At 39.2% G+C, this 17,168-nt stretch overlaps 1 long non-coding RNA gene across 3 annotated transcripts in view; it reads right to left on the reverse strand.

The window, feature by feature from the left end:
* LOC111090082 overlaps positions 1-17,168 on the reverse strand; it is a 246,039-nt gene that overhangs the window by 37,420 nt on the left and 191,451 nt on the right. For all 3 annotated transcript variants that reach the window (XR_005370834.1, XR_005370835.1, XR_005370836.1), the window contains one exon: positions 15,578-15,771. This is a non-coding gene — a long non-coding RNA (uncharacterized LOC111090082). The remainder of the gene's footprint in view (positions 1-15,577; positions 15,772-17,168) is intronic.

Here is a 17,168-nt window from a genome sequence, read left to right on the forward strand (position 1 = left end):
GAGAGAGGCAGAGACACAGACAGAGGGAGAAGCAGGCTCCATGCAGGGAGCCTGACGTGGGACTCGATCCCGGGTCTCCAGGATCAGGCCCTGGGCCGAAGGTGGCACTAAACCGCTGAGCCACTGGGGCTGCCCCAAAAACTTTTTTAAAAGAAATTTCCAAGCTCATCCTAAAAGCAAGGGAAAAGGAGGAAAATCTAAAAACTAATTTTAAAAAAGAATAAAGTTGAAAGACTTATCATACCTGAATTCAGTAATACAATAATAATGATAGTGTGATGTTAACTTAAGTACAAACATATAGACAAATGGAATAGAAAATATTGGCCAAAAATAGATCCAAACTCATAAGGTCAATTGATTTTTAACATTAGGCCAAAGCGATGGGGGAAATCAAGGTCTTTCTAACAAATAATCCTGGCACAACTGGATTCCATTTGGAAAAATATAAACTAGACTCATACCTTATGCCATACATAGAAATTAATTCTAGATATGTAATAAACATAAAACAAACATGTTTCAAGAGTTTTTAGAGTATCTTCATGATTTGGGAAGTAGGCAGAGATTTCTTGGGAAGCATTATCATAAAAGAAAATTATCAATAAATTTGACTATAACAAAATTTAAAATGTTTGCTTATCAAAAATATATCACTTAGAGGGTGTCTGAGTGGCTCAGTCAGTTAAGCAGTGGACTCTTAATTTTGGCTCAGGTCATGAGGTCAGGGTCGTGGAATGGAGCCCGGCTTTGGGCTCTGTGTTCAATGTGGAGTACTTGAGATTCTCTCCCTCTCCCTCTGCCCCTCCCTCTCTCTCTGTCTCTCAAAGTAAACAAATAAAATCTTAAAAACCACACATACACACTACTTAAATGGGGCACCTGGGTAGCACAGTTGGCACATCAGACTCTTGGTTTCAACTCAGGCTGTGATCACAGGCACGTGATCGCAGGGCTTTGAGATCGAGCCCCACCCATGTCAGGCTCCGTCCTCAGTGTGGAGTACGCTTGAGTTTTTCCTCTCTCTTTCTCTCTCTCTCTCTGCTCTTCCTTCCCATGCACATTCTCTCTCTTTCTCTCTAAAATAAATAAATCTTTTTAAAAATCACTTAGAAAATAAAAAGGTAAGCCATAGAGCACGCAAAAATCTTTGTGATAGATTATCTGAAAACAGGCTTGAATTTAGATGTAGAAAACAATGCCTACAAATCAATAATTAAAAAACAAACGTCCCAGTTTAAAAATGGGCAGGTCTTAGACATTTCACAAAGGAAGATGTAAGAGTGTCCAATAAACTCATGAAAAAGTGAACGTCATTGCTCATCAGAGAACTGCAATTTAAAACCACACAAGATAGGACTACACTCTCATAAGAATGGGTAAAAATCAAAAGAGAAAAATTAACCACACTAAATATTCATGAGGATTTGGAGAAACTAGAACTCCTACATACACTGTTGATGGAAGTACGACATGTGATTGCACAACCACTTTGAAAAAAATTTTGGCTGTTTTATATAAAGCTGATCACTTATCATATGATTCAGCAATTCCAATCATAGGCATTTAGAAATGAAAACACATGACCAAATAGCAAGGCTATTTTTTTTTTACAGGCATGAGCATGTAAAATATTTTGATTTATGTGTTTTTGTATGAATTCAACGACATATTCTGGCTATTTCCCCTACTATTTTTAGTGAGTTTCTTAGATAATTTATTTATACTATTATTAAACTCCATTTGGTCCACTACCTGCAACCTAAAATTACCCTCTGACACTAAGTTGCGGTTTCATGATCACCAATATCTGATATCAAATGTTTGTGTCTCTCTATTGACACCTTCTCCTCACTCTGACTCCCTCTCTGGAGACTTTATTTATACCGATGAAATGCATGACAATATTGCCACAGTTTAAAATCGTTTTTTTGTGTTGTTTCACTTGATTTTACTTTAAACTACTTGCTATCCAGGGTCTATTACGTGAATAAGACATTTTCAAACTGCATCTTTATTTGCTTACATGATACACTTTGGAGACTCAGAACCTATTTAGTATCACTTTAACTCAAAGATCTAGATAGAAAATACACACACCTTTGTACTGGTATTTGCCTGGTGTCTACAGATAAATATAATATGTATTTGCCTTATCAAAGGAACTAACCTAACACAATATAGAAGATGATGACCCAATGAAAAGAAAAATTGTGCAGGTACAAGTATATGCCAAGTGATAGGGGGTTTTATGTAAATTTTAAAAATGTTTATTCATTAACCTTAGAATGTATTAATGGAGTATCCACAAGGCAACCACACATCATCCAATCAGTAAAATTGCATCCTTGTATAAATTAGGAGTCTACTTTCATAGATATATATTTTAGTGAATATGTTATGTCAGCATTCAAATTTGCTTTAAAACACAGGGACATAATCCTAGAAGTTATGATATAACGGGGCACAGGATGAGTAGGTAGTTTTATTTAGAACAGCAAGACAAAGTATATGGACACTTAGAACAAATGCCTGAGGAGCAGTAAGGAAGTTAGAAATAACTTTCTGTCTTTGTCTTAAAATGTGTAATACAATATTATTTAAGATAAGTCACCAAACTGTCCAAAAGCTAAGGATTTAACTTTTACGTTCCTTCTCTCTGTTTCAAACTGTTGATGAAATAAGTTCCAAGTGGCAGAAAAATTTTTTCAAAACCAAATGCATTTTGTCTTATATCCTTAGCTCTTGAATAGCATAGTGACATAGATGTCTGATAAGTGCTCAGACAACTGGCTTTTCAATTTGGCTGCACACTGGACTGTCCTGGATGGTTCAGAATAATACCACTATCTAGGTCCTGCCCACAAAGATTCTGATTGAACTGATAGGAGTTGTGGCCTGGCCATTAGAGCTTTCTAAAGCCTTTAGGTGATTTTAATGTGCAGCAAAAATTAAGAAGTACTGCTCTAGAAAGTGAGTGGTAAATGTTCACAGAAGGGGGAATTCTCTGTGTTGGAACTTGGTACTTATCAGAATTGTCTTTTAATAGAAAATGTGACAATTAACTGTAATACAATGAACGGGGCTCAGCCGCAGAAAACAGAAGCTACTTTACCAAGTTTAAGCAGAAATGAATGTATCTTGAAATAGTAAATGGTTTACAGCTCACTGGGAAGGCTGGAGGAATAGATGGTAAATTGAGCTTTTAGAAACAACTTCAGGAGCCATGTTTTCAGAACTGTGCCATTCGGGGAGCTGTTAGGGAATCATGAAGTATTACCACACTGCCAATTCCCCAAACAGGCCTCCACTCCCAGGATGAGAAAGAGGACACCCTCAGGAAAGGCATATAACTAGGAAACCACTACAGAAGACCCAAGCACTTGAGGATGAGTTTGAGAAACACAGAGGTTTCTCTTTGGCAGAGTTTCTTTTTTTTTTTTTTTTTTGGCAGAGTTTCTTGAGGGGGCTCTAGGTCAATGAGAGGTAATGTGGTAGGGGCCCAATAGGAATAAAGGCAGCAAAAATGGCATATACATGAGCATGGGACATGTATAGGGATATGTGAGTAACTGGTTATAACAGGAGCAGAAGATGAAAACGGTGAATAGTAAGAAATGAAAAAAAAAAGAGGATTGATACAAATGGTAGAAGTAGGGAATGCGTGATCCTGTTTGATCTGTAAATTTAAAACTTTGGAATTAAATGGGGTTCTAAAAGGCAGTATTGTGATGGTGCTGTAGCCCAGAGCACAGTCTCTGGAGATAGCGTCCTTGATTTGGATATTAGAGCCAACATTTACTAGCTATGTGACCTTGGGCAGCTTACTTAGCCTCTTTGTAAGGATTAATATATGTAAAGACTTAGACAGAGTAAAACACATTACTGTATTTTAAAAAACACTTGTTGAATGATGATGGTGATGATGATGACAACGGTGGCGATGAATAGTAAAGATTGAGAAAGACCTCTCAGGATGAATGCTACAAGTTGTAGGTCATATACTCCCTCCAGAACACTTTCCCCATTGCAGAAAAATGTGGGTTTTTTTTTTTTTTTGGTTGAAGCTCACTACATGAAAGTGAAAAGAAACAAAAGTTTCCATCCTTTTGCAAGAGTCTAGGTAGGACACAGATGATGAGGACCTGAACTGAGGCAGTAGCAGAGAGGAAGATACGGAGTCTAGAGACAGTTAGGAGGTGAAATTGCTAGGACCTGGTAACCAACTGACTTTAAAGGGAGAAAGAGATCAAAATTTATATTGAAAATAAGTGGGTAAATGCTTGTGCTACCAACTGTGATGTGAAATACAGGGAGACAAGCAGACTGAGAAACAGGGTGGCTGAAGAAAAAAGAACAGGAGCATTGCACATGTACTCATCTCGGGCTCATGAGTAACATCTCTATGTTGGTGTGTGGGAATGACAGTCCCTAAAATGAGAGAAGAAAGGGACTGTGACATCAGAGTCACAGGAATCTGAGGAATCTGAATTTCAGATGCTAACTCATTACAGGGTTGAGAAGGAAAGGACATTTTTATAGCAAGGACACAAAGAGTGGCATTGCATCAGCATTGCCCCACATTGGACATGCACTTTTGGTGGATCTGTTATTGCCATTAAAGCAATCAGTGACCGCATTCAAATAAAACTCATGTGCCTAAATGTAGGTATCTATTTCTCAGTGACACTTAACGTATGAGCACACCTATGGGTGAGGCTTTATATATTTATTGGGACAGTTCCTTTGTCCATAGATGCACCAGCTGAGAAATCCCATAAAAAAATAAAAACAACACTAACTTCTATTTCTGGCAATATAGTTAATTTTTGCATGTTGCAGTATTGCCTAACTCATTTACTAATGTTGGCCTGTGTCTTTTTTGTTGTTGTAGGTTCATTAGAATTCTCCATGAGGACGATCATGTCGTCTTTGAATAAAGACAATTTTACTTAAACATTTCCAACCTAGCAAGGTGGGTAGCCTTGCCTTCCTTGGGCCTGGTAGTACTGGGAAAACATTCAGTTTTTTGCAACTTAATATGATGTGACCTGCATGCTTTAGTAAATGTTTAGGAAGTTTCTGTCTTTTGTTTTTTTTTTTTTTTCTAGCTCCAGAGACCATACTCACTTTTTTTTATAATAAATTTATTTTTTATTGGTGTTCAATTTACTAACATACAGAATAACACCCAGTGCTCATCCCGTCAAGTTCCCCCTTCAGTGCCCGTCACCCATTCACTGCCCCCTGCCCTCCTCCCCTTCCACCATCCCTAGTTCGTTTCCCAGTTAGGAGTCTTCATGTTCTGTCTCCCTTTCTGATATTTCCCACACATTTCTTCTCCCTTCCCTTCTATTCCCTTTCACTATTATTTATATTCCCCAAATGAATGAGAACATATAATGTTTGTCCTTCTCCGATTGACTTACTTCACTCAGCATAATACCCTCCAGTTCCATCCACATTGAAGCAAATGGTGGGTATTTGTCGTTTCTAATGGCTGAGGAATATTCCATTGTATACATAGACCACAGCTTCTCTTTATCCATCATCTTTCGTTGGACACCGAGGCTCCTTCCACAGTTTGGCCATTGTGGACATTGTTGCTAGAAACATCTGGGTGCAGGTGTCCCAGCATTTCATTGCATCTGAATCTTTGGGGTAAATCCCCAACAGTGCAATTGCTGGGTCATAGGGCAGGTTTATTTTTAACTCTTTGAGGAACCTCCACACACTTTTCCAGAGTGGCTGCACCAGTTCACATTCCCACCAACAGTGCAAGAGGATTCCATTTTCTCCGCATCCTCTCCAATATTTGTGGTTTCCTGCCTTGTTAATTTTCCCCATTCTCATTGGTGTGAGGTGGTATCTCATTGTGGTTTTGATTTGTATTTCCCTGATGGCAAGTGATGCAGAGCATTTTCTCATGTGCATGTTGGCCATGTCTATGTCTTCCTCTGTGAGATTTCTCTTCATGTCTTTTGCCCATTTCATGATTGGATTGTTTGTTTCTTTGGTGTTGAGTTTAATAAGTTCTTTATAGATCTTGGAAACTAGCCCTTTATCTGATATGTCATTTGCAAATATCTTCTCCCATTCTGTAGGTTGTCTTTGAGTTCTTTGCTGTGCAAAAGCTTCTTATCTTGATGAAGTCCCAATAGTTCATTTCTGCTTTTGTTTCTTTTGCCTTCGTGGATGTAGCAAGAAGTTACTGTGGCCGAGTTCAAAAAGGGTGTTGCCTGTGTTCTTCTCTAGGATTTTGATGGAATCTTGTCTCACATTTAGATCTTTCATCCATTTTGAGTTTATCTTTGTGTATGGTGAAAGAGAGTGGTCTAGTTTCATTCTTCTGCATGTGGATGTCCAATTTTCCCAGCACCATTTATTGAAGAGACTGTCTTTCTTCCAGTGGATAGTCTTTCCTCCTTTATCGAATATTAGTTGACCATAAAGTTGAGGGTCCACTTCTGGATTCTCTATTCTGTTCCATTGATCTATGTGTCTGTTTTTGTGCCAGTACCACACTGTCTTGATGACCACAGCTTTGTAGTACAACCTGAAATCTGGCATTGTGATGCCCCCAGATATGGTTTTCTTTTTTAAAATTCCCCTGGCTATTCGGGGTCTTTAAGTTTCTGTCTTCTTTGCTGAGAATTTTTATCATGATTTGGTGGTACATTTTATCATATGTTTACCTTTGTTTTCCCTGTGAATTATATTGATTTAGTTTATTAAGACAAATTTGCACTCCTGCGATAAATCCCTTTTGTTGTAATGTATTATGCATTTTATATATTTCTGGATTTGACTTGCTAAAATTTTGCTAGGAATTTTTGTCTTGTTTTGGTACTGGTGTAATATGGGTTGCACAGAATGAGTTGAGAAGTTTTTCCTTTTCCTCTATTATCTAGAATAATTTGGGTAACACTAGCATTTTTTTTTCTTTCTTGTATATTTGGTAGAGTTTACCAGTGAATTAATCTCAGCCTGGGGTGCTGTTTGTGGATTTACTTCCAGTGCACAGGTCTTCTTTATCCTATCTTATTAGTTTGACTCACACATTTATCATTTTCTTTGTGCCTTATTTCTTTTTGTAACTCAGATTTTCTTTCTAGGATTATATTATTTTCCTTCTACTTGAAGAAAATATTTTAGAAATTCCATTTTAAGTGTCCATTTGTGTGTAATGCTCAAAAGAAAACTTGCACAAAATGCCAGCACCATAATTGCCCACTTACTAACATCTGTAGCTATATAATCTATATTTTATCTTCTTGTTATAGATGATCTTTTCATCTACCTAGTGAGGGCCAAGACTTGCTCTTGTATGCTATGCTTCACCCACTTTCACTACTCAAAAATAATGCTCCAGCCATTTTCTCCCACTACTTTACATTTTTGGTTCATTCTTATCAGCATATAAATAAGCAATTATTTCTACTGTCTTTAAATCAATGGTCTCTTGACCCTGCATCCAAAGTTTGTATATTTTGGGTTCCGCCAGAGAAGGAGAACCAGTATGCTACATACACATGCCCATAGATAGCTTTACACAAGAGGAGAATTGACTTATGCAATTGTGGAGACTAGGCGAGTACTCTCTGTGAAACTGTCTCTGTGTCTAATTGTGCGAAAGCCTGAGGTGCACAGGCAGGCAGTCACCATAGGAAGATCATGAGCAGGCAGGAGCTCTGTAAAAACAGATTGAAACTTGGGTTCATTCTTGTTGTCTCTGATCTTGATGATAAGGGTATCCTTCAGAAACCAGGACTCTCCTTCATTTAGATGAAAACAAGGATCTCATCCCAGGAGATGGAGAAACTGAAGGAGGCTCCAGGGGCAAAGAGAGATTAATTGAAGGCCCAGCTGCTGTTTCACACCAGTGAAGTGACTCACTAAATCAGCAATGACAAGGTATTGTCAAAGCTCCACAATATAGAAATACTTTATAATTTCCCTTCCTCCTGTTGTCTGTAGTCTTTGCAACCCAGGAAAGTTAGGAGGCATTCATTTTTTTCTGCTTTTTTCCTACCCCAAAACTAGAGGAACTCCCTAGAAGGGAGAGGGAGAGTAGATATTGAAGATCCAGACCATGTTTTACTACCATGTTAGAGCCTAGGATCATAAATCTCACCTACATTGGGAGGAAGAAAGAAAAGTTTTGGATTGGATTGAGATGAAAGATGAAATGAAAAGGACACATCTTAAATGCAATAATGAGACTGGATAAGTAGCTGAAAGTAGCTGCAAAGTGATAGGATTCTGCCAAGGTGTTGCTGAGGAAAGCCTGACTCTACAGCGGAGGTTGATGAGGGATTTAAGTAGGACATGACTAAAGGCATAAAGACCAAAGCAAGAAGCTTCTTCAGAAAATCAGTCCAAGGATGATAAGGCCCTAGTTATTCTTATAAATTTGTTAGTTGGAAATGATGACACTGGCTGGAATAAAAAAGGAAGAGGAATGTGAATATAAATGGACATTGTGGTATGGAATTGATGAAGAGATTGTCCACAGTCACAGGGTTGGGACTCCGAGTCAGAACACCCGCCTTCTATTCTCCAGTTCCATCATTTCCATGGACAAGGCATTTAACCTTATTGAACCGCAGCTTCCCTCTGTAAGGAGTAGGTCATATCTGTGACGTTCACATTAAGGGCTTTGGTAGAGCCCAAACAAGATGACTTATGAGAAAACATCTGGAAAACTTAAAAAAAAAAAAAGTAAGATTGTATTGTTAAACAAACCAATAAGATTAACTTGATTTTGTATTTGAAACCATCAAAGCATTTTCTTTATTTCAAGCTGGTGAGGTTAGATGGTCAGGCAAACAGGCAAAGAAAACAGGTAGGATGGGAGAAGTGCATTCGCCCATCATTTTGGTCAGTGTGGAGAGACAGGCAGGAAGGAAAGCGCCCCTCATCTGATTGCCTGAGAGCTCAAATGCACATCTTTCATCCTCCTGGCAGATGGATCGCATATCCCCCAACCCGCATAGTCTCATTTACACGCAGTTTCCCAGATAAGGATGCTGCTGCTGCTCACTTGCGAAAAGATTTCCAAAGCCACTAATAAAAAGGTAACTCGCTATGTGCTACAAGAGATGACAAGCGCACCTTGGGATGAATGATGGGTAAAGAATTGTCATTTCTCTTCTCAAAATCAGGCTATCACCGGCTCATGTGGCTTGGCACCTGTGGCTTGTTAGCAATTACATGTGGAAGCCGACCCATTCAAAGTTGCCCCTGTAGAGCAGTTTTAGGGCTGTTGCCTTCCGTCTGTCTTTACATGGTTTCAGGGCACTACAATATGAATTTGAGCAGAAGCTTTGAAATCAGTTTTTTTTTCTCTTTTTAATATTTTCTCCCATTTCGTTTGTAAGTGTGATTTTATTTGCTTTGAATCTAGGATTCAGGGAGGAATGGAAATAGCCGTCTCTTTGGATTCATGATTATTTTAGTTATACTTGGACTTAGTTTTCTAATAAGTTATTTGATAATTGATTCATGGTAGAAATGGTAGCTGTACTTCAAAAATGTTTCAAAGTTTCTTGCACCACAGCAGTGCCTTGTTTTTGGTAAATGAGGCTAATAACAGTAACAAAAACATTTATTTTTTACTTAAAATGTAATAGACACTGTTCCAAGTACTTTACATGAATTACTTAATTTCATCCTCTTTACAATGCTATGGTTATCCTCATTTTACATATGAAAAAACGGAGGTCTACAGATGTTGACTAATTTACTTACTTGAAATATATATATAATATACACATACTTATATTTTATAAAAATGCAGTTACATGAACTGCCAAATTATTCTCCCTAAAACACAGGACTGATTCTTGTAATTCCTTAGCTCAGAAATATTTAATATCCTTGTCTATCAAATTAAGTATAAATGCCCTATCTTGACATCACAGATCTCTTGAATTGTGATCCTAATTTCCTTCTCTAGCCCTATTTCTAAGCAATTTCCTAACTCAGTGGTCCTTAAGCAAGAGAGATTTTGCTCCCCACCTCCACCGGGGGATATTTGGCAATGTCCGGAGATATTTTTGGCTGTCACAACTTGGGAGATACTACTAGCATTTAGTAGGTAGAAGCCAATGATCCTGTTAAATATCCTGAAACGCATAGTGCAATTCCTTCCCACAACAAAGAATTATCTGGCTCAAACTATCAATAGTACCACAGTTGAGAAACACTGCCCTAACCTATTTTCCAGCCAAACTGAACAACTTCAACTTCCTTAAAGAGTCTCTGTGTGTTTCATTTTTGTAGCTTGCTTTCACTTATTTCTTCCAGGCTCCATTATGTTAAGACATGATCCCTGATCTCCTACTGACCAGCTTCCTGGCTTCCCATCCTTATCCCTCTCCAATATAAAAACCTGCCTGCTCTTCAGACCACTCTCAAATGCCAATTTCCTTGATAAGTTAAATCTTTGCTCTTCCATATTAGTTCGTAAAGATAAGATATAATATGAGAACCTTGATGTTAAACAAAACTTGATAAAAAACTTATCCCTATGTGATGAACTTAATATGAATATTTAAATGCCAATTTTCACTGTGGAAGTGTCTAAAAAACCTTCTCAAACTTCGCACATTTCAGCATTGTGAAACAGCTTAGTTTTATTCCCAATAAAGTTGTTTGTTTTTGTTTTTGTTTTTTTAAGTCAATTTTGGAAGTAAAAACAGTAGGTCACTGATGTTCCAGTGAGCATACTACAGCATCTGTAAAAAGGCTGACACCCATGTTTCATTTCAGCAATAAAAAATTTAAAAATCAATTCAATAAGAATTTATTGAGTGCCACTATGAGTCAGACTCTGTTAGATGCTGGAATTCAAAATAAACACTTCATGTTCTTTCCTACAATGAAGTCAAGTAAACATCTCTAACACTTCAAAATGTTTTATTATAGGAGTAGAGGAATCATTTCTCTGGGTAAGCATCCTGATGGCCAGGTAAATGCAGAGGTGACAGTCGGCATAAGTTAGGAAGAGTGCTTCTTCTGAGTACTGTATAAGAAACTTAAGGAGAGGAAAGAAGGAACGCATGAATAATTGAGGGCATTAATAACACTGTAGAGAAATGTGGCCTACCTCACACCCCAAAGGAAGAGGGAAACCTCCCCTGGACTCTTTAGAAGGCCTTGACACAGATGTGCTTAAAGATTACGAACTAAAGCAGAGATACCTGAGGTGAATTAGGAAAGCAAAACCAAAAGAGAGATGATTCCACATTTACTACTGATGATGGAGCATCCAGCAGCATTGGCATGTTTTCATTGAATGTGTTACCCTGCACATTAGCAGCCCTGCTACCATGGCCTTCTTTCCCTTGGGGACATGGATTGTGTGTCGTTGTCAACCGGGGTGTAAGGGTAACATACGCACTCATCGAGCCAGTCATTTTAGTGTCTGAAACTATTTTGCCATGTTCCCCATGTTACCATAGGCTGGTTCATCAGTATCAGAAATAAGCATTACAAAGCAATGTTAAAAGAACTCATTATTTGTGTAAAATCCAGCAAAGATCACCAGCATCTCCGTAGTGTTCTTAACCAAGAGAATACTGTGCTCTCAGACAATGGCACCTGTAGTAGCATCTTTTCTTGATTTCATAGATTTCCTGGAAAATGAATCATGAAAGTGGCTCCTAACACTCAAGGACTTAGATATCTATATCTATATATATATATAAAAACTTCATGTATGGAATGAGGACATGTTCTGCTAAATTTTTAAAAACAGTTCATGGGGCTCCCTATAGTCAGAATGCGTTTCGTGCTGAGATCTTTCTTTTTTTCTCTCCTTCTTGAATAGGTTTAGAGCTGGCAAAGCAGATAATGAGAACACTTTAACATGCACAATGAGGCGGAAGTTAATATCTCTGGCTGACATTATTTCCTACCAAGCTGAATATGGCAGAAATGAAAAATAATGTCTGCTACTTCTGGATCGGTTTCATCAGGGAAGAAAAATATTATAGGTGACAAAATCAAATTTTCTCAGTAAATTTTTAAAAATTCATTTCATCATAGAATTATGCCCATTCTAACTTTGAATACTTGGGAAAGACTTACGGCGCTGCCTGTGGTTTGGTGTGCAATGTCCAGCAAAGCCATTTTCTGTTCCTAGTATGCTATTTGCTTGGTAAGCCTCGGCTACAGGTCATCTGACATTCTGTAAGTCAGTTCTCTTTGAGCCTAAAGCTTTGAAAATAGAACTTATCACAAAACACAGGGCCCCTTTCTGCACTGCCTGGTCTCAGTGAGATTCCGTAAATAAAACATTGGTGGACTAAAACACAGGTAGACAGATCTTTGGAAATGGTCAGGAAGAGCTGGGGATAAGCAAAGAATTGCTTGTGGGGAACATACCAGGACACATCACCCCACCTTGTCCTCAGGATAACTGCAGATTCAGGTAAGCAAATGATCTCACAGAGGAGCTCTTGTGATGAAGACTTTCCACATGGCTCCTGCTGTAGCCCTGAGATAAAAAGTTTACCCAAAACAAAGCAAATGCAGACATAAACGACTGATAGGATACATGGCGTGCATGAAGGCAACTATGGCTAACCAAGGCCTCATTTCACTTAAGATAGCAGGAGAAGAGGTACGACGGCAGCATTCCTGAATCACGGAAACTCTAGGTTCTGACTAGTCAGAGCTTAGACACAGTGTCTGAAAGTCTCATTTAAGTCTGAATGTAGCTCCCTTCTGCTCAGTTAGCAATGTTCTTTCCTAAACATCATCCAGTCTGAAACTTAATTCTTGTGAGTCAAAATATTTTCTCCAGCTTTGCTCAGGTCCTTTTTGGAAAATGGTGACTTAGGTGGAATTTTATTTTCAGCAGATGCTGTGATTTTAAAACCCTGTAACCTTGTGCACCACCTTATCTGTGAAACGATTATAATAATAATATACCTGCTTCTTGGAATTGTGAGAATTAAAATGAGTTAAGGCATGTAAAATACTTGGGTAGTGTCTGGCATATAGGATGTGATCGATAAATGTGAGCACAAACTGGGCCAAGATAAAAATATGCAACAATGAACACCAAACTCACCAGTAAATCCGGAAACCCAATGAAAGCCATTTGAGGTTTGTTTCCACACACAAAAGGGAGAAGTAGGTAAAATATCTTTCTCTAAGGTCTATTGCTTTGTTTCTTTTAGATTTAGCTTTATAGGCATCACAGCTTATTGGTTAAAGCTTCTTTTCATGGTAGACCACATGGTCTAACACAGAAATGGTGGGTGGAAACTTGTTTCTTTGGCTCTATGAGTTCTTCCTTTTCTTGTTCATTTATTGTCAGCTAGTGAGGTGAAATGAAGGTCATGGTGCCTTCATCTCATGATCTGGGCAGTACTTTGACCCTGTGATTCCAAGAAGTTTCTTGTTCTCATGATTCCACTCCACCAGGAGGCAAGTGTAAATCATAAGCTTGGACAGCCCCCTAAAGGGGTGGCTTTCCCCGGGTGTTAATGACACTAGAATAGATCTTAACACAGACAACCTTCCACCCTTCCTCGGCTTCCTTCTAAGTCAGAGAATGAGAGATTTTTCTCTTATATTACTTTCCACTGATTGTTCCAGAAATGGCCTGGTGAACATTTACCTAAAATTGGAAATTAAGGTTAATGTAGAAATCTGTGAGTTCCTTGGGGCCCAAATACAGGGGGTGAGGAGATGTGTGTGTGGGGTAAATCTGATTTAAATTGGAATTTCCTGCAAATGTCACTCCTGTAAATCCAGGTGGCTTTCTGACTGGCCAGACCTGCCCTTATGGGAGAGAGGAGTCAGCAATCCCTATTAAGTATCTTATTTTCACGGAGAATTTTTTTTTTTGTTTAGTTGAGCTCTATAACTCATTTCCAAAAGCACCCAAATAGTTTAAATTTTTATAAGTTTGCATGCACCGATCACTTCCCTTGAATAGCTAAGTAAGGAAGGCAGGGAGGGCTGAAGGGAAGTTTTCCTGTGAACATGGTGTTTGTGACTGGATTAACATTTCCCTGCTAGAATTGCACGTCCTCTTAGCTCTCAGAGGGTCCCAATTAGGCCTGACACATTGCCATCACAGCACACATACTCCCTGTAACAACCGAATTAAGCTCAGTTGGTGCTGGGCGAGTTTTAAAGGAGGTTTTCCAACGAGTGTGGGTGGACAGATTCCCATTTCCTCACCCCCACTCCTTCCCCCAGCCCACTGCAAATTCCCATTATAACACCCTGTCTCGGAATATGCTAGCTCTCGACTCAGTGGGTGTTTGTCAACAATTTTATAAACCTGAAACACAGAAAACCATCCTGCTGACACGGGACGGGAAGAATCACACAGAAACACCACAGACTTTGGGAAGCAAGTCGGAAGTTTTGAGAAAATAGCCTCTTGAAAACCTCAAGTTTTAATGTGTGCAAATGAAATTTAAACAGTTCCTATATGAGCAGCACTCCAAATAGGAGGCTGAAAAGACTTTAAAGAGTCCAATTCACAATGCCGTTGTGTTGCCTAAAAGATATTAAAAATACGTTTGTTTAACTGATTTTCCTGTTTGAGTCAATTTGTTATTTTGACATTGGGGACATGCACAGAGGTTCGTACAAACCCACAGAACAATCCATTCTCCATCATAGATCCTTCACAAACCAAGACAACTCATCTGTTCATCCATTTCTCTTCAAAAATCTTGTACTGAACTCTTATTAAATGCCAGACTGCTGTGGTTCTTGGGGATGCATGTTTGAATAAGTTCTTGGCGTGATTATCTTTAAATGCAGGGGAGACAGACAATAAAAAGGTAAACAAGAAAATAGCAGGTGGTAGGGACACCTGGGTGGCGCAGCGGTTGAGCATCTGCCTTTGGCTCAAGGCGTGATCCTGCGGTCCCGGGATCAAGTCCCACATCAGGCTCCCTGCAGGGAACCTGCCTCTCCCTCTGCCTACACCTCTGGCCCTCTCTCTCTGTCTCTCCTGCCACCTCCCCCCCTCAAAAAGCAGATGATGATATGTGTCAAAAGATAAAAATCATCAGAGTGACACCCTTTAGAGCACCTGGAGACGTAAGCTGAGGTCTTCATGATAAGAAGGAGCATGCTTTTTGAGCATCTGTGTTTCAGGTAGAGAGAACAGCTAGTACAAAGGCCCCGTGGTGGCAACAAGTCTGACACATTCAAGGACTAGAAGATGGTAAGTGTAACATGAGCACAGTGGGTACGGTAGGTAGTAAAGGATTAGACGGTCAGGCAGGTGTCACGGGAGGCAGGGCCTTTCTTTGTAGGCCAGGTGACGAGGTTGGATTATACTTTAAATGCTACAGGAAACCATCAAATGGTTTTAAGCAAGCGGATGACATGATCTGATCCATATTTTTTAAAAGATTACTGTCCTTTCTGTGGAGTATAGAATGCAAGAAGCAAGAGTAAGAGCATGAAGACCAGGGAGGTGGCTGCTGCAGGAGTTTATGTGAGAGATGATAACATTTGAACTAAGGCAGAAGCAGTAGAAATGGAAAGAAATCTTTAAAATCACAACACCTTTGTGGAGGCACGAATCTCCTACCTCACAATCCACTGCTTCTCCACTCCTCGGAATCCCACACACGCGGCGGCCACTCATCGATTCTACCGCTTAATGACAGTTTATCGCAGCTTACTGTGTGCCCGACGCAGAGCAACGTAGTAAGGACACGCTGCACATAGATGTCAGCTCAGTTTCCAACAGATCATTTCCCTTCTTCATGAAGACCAAGCCACCTAAACGGATATTTTAAAATGTAACTGCAGCAACAGATATTTTATAAGCATTCAAATTAATTGTTATCAACATGTTTGTAGGCAGTGGCCCCACCAGGACTGATTTTGCAGGAACTGGAATCCTAGGAAACCAGTTCTGAATGAGGTAATATTTTATACTGAAGTCTCGCATAGGGGAGGCATTAAGAAAAGTGTCGGGGATTAACACTTGCAGCCAAGAAAATGCACTCATTAGTTTAATTTTTCTGCTTGAAGCATATCTTTATTCCACAGAATCCTATTGGCTGATTTCATCTCACTCATGTCCTTTCACCCATCTTCATGGCCAATTAGGGGACTAGCTAGGAGAGCCTCCCCAGGTATTTGCTGGGAGAAGAATCATTCCTATGTTCTATTCACCTGACTTGCTGTGCTGGCAAGGCTGAAGGAGACGTGTAAATACCTGGTTTTGTAGGCTTGAACTTTAACAGGTGCCACCACCGGAACCTTAATATATGTCACCACCATTTCTCTGCCCCATTTTCTTAGGTGGCTCTTTTCAGTACCTAACCGCTGCCGCATAACTCGAAGTTGAAGAGCTAATCCTGCAATCCTAACACTGAATTTGGACATTCTAAATGAGAATCAGACTGCTTCCCAAACAAAAACACACATTAGCATTAGAATTGTTTTAAAAATTCCAAATCCGTCACAGTTTAAAGACCTTCCCAGATATACAGATAGATGCAGATATAAATATATATGGTCTCAAATTTCTTTGTCAGTTCTTTGAAGAAATAGCAATGATCATTTCCACTCCATTTAATGAAATGATCTTTTTCTATTACACTTTCTTTCATGTATTTTACCAAAAAATCCTTTCTACTATCTTGTGCTTTCATCACTTATGATATGATTCATTCTTGACTCACAATGATCCAACTTCTTGTGATTCTAATGGGCAAAATTTTGGAAATTATACCTATGCTCTTTACCGATAGCACGTAGTGAAGAGAGCAAACTCTCTGCACTACTTGGCCAGGGCCCAACTCCCTTATCTGCTGACCTGACTCATCAGTCAGGTTTGCCCAGGAAAAGCCCCAGCCCACCAGTCCTCAGTTGCTTCCTGAGGCTTCCCTGGGAATCCATTGGATACCTGTGTATCACTGGTTCTTTTCTTGCTACCCTAACCTGTTAAAGAATGTTATTTATAATTCACTATTTACAGAAACGTGAATAGGACATTTGATGCTATGTGAGGTAAACACATCTTACCAGAAACTGATTAACTACTATACTCATGGCCAGCTCTGTTAAAAAGTTACGCACCAGGTTCTGGATCAGGAAAGTAGCCCCCTCTTACTGCGAGTCCCAAATGAACTCAGCCAGCTGAACAACTAAAAGTCATAATGTGAAAC

This window comes from Canis lupus, chromosome 15 (genome assembly GCF_011100685.1).
Source record: "Canis lupus familiaris isolate Mischka breed German Shepherd chromosome 15, alternate assembly UU_Cfam_GSD_1.0, whole genome shotgun sequence".
In the NCBI taxonomy this organism is placed as follows: domain Eukaryota; kingdom Metazoa; phylum Chordata; class Mammalia; order Carnivora; family Canidae; genus Canis; species Canis lupus.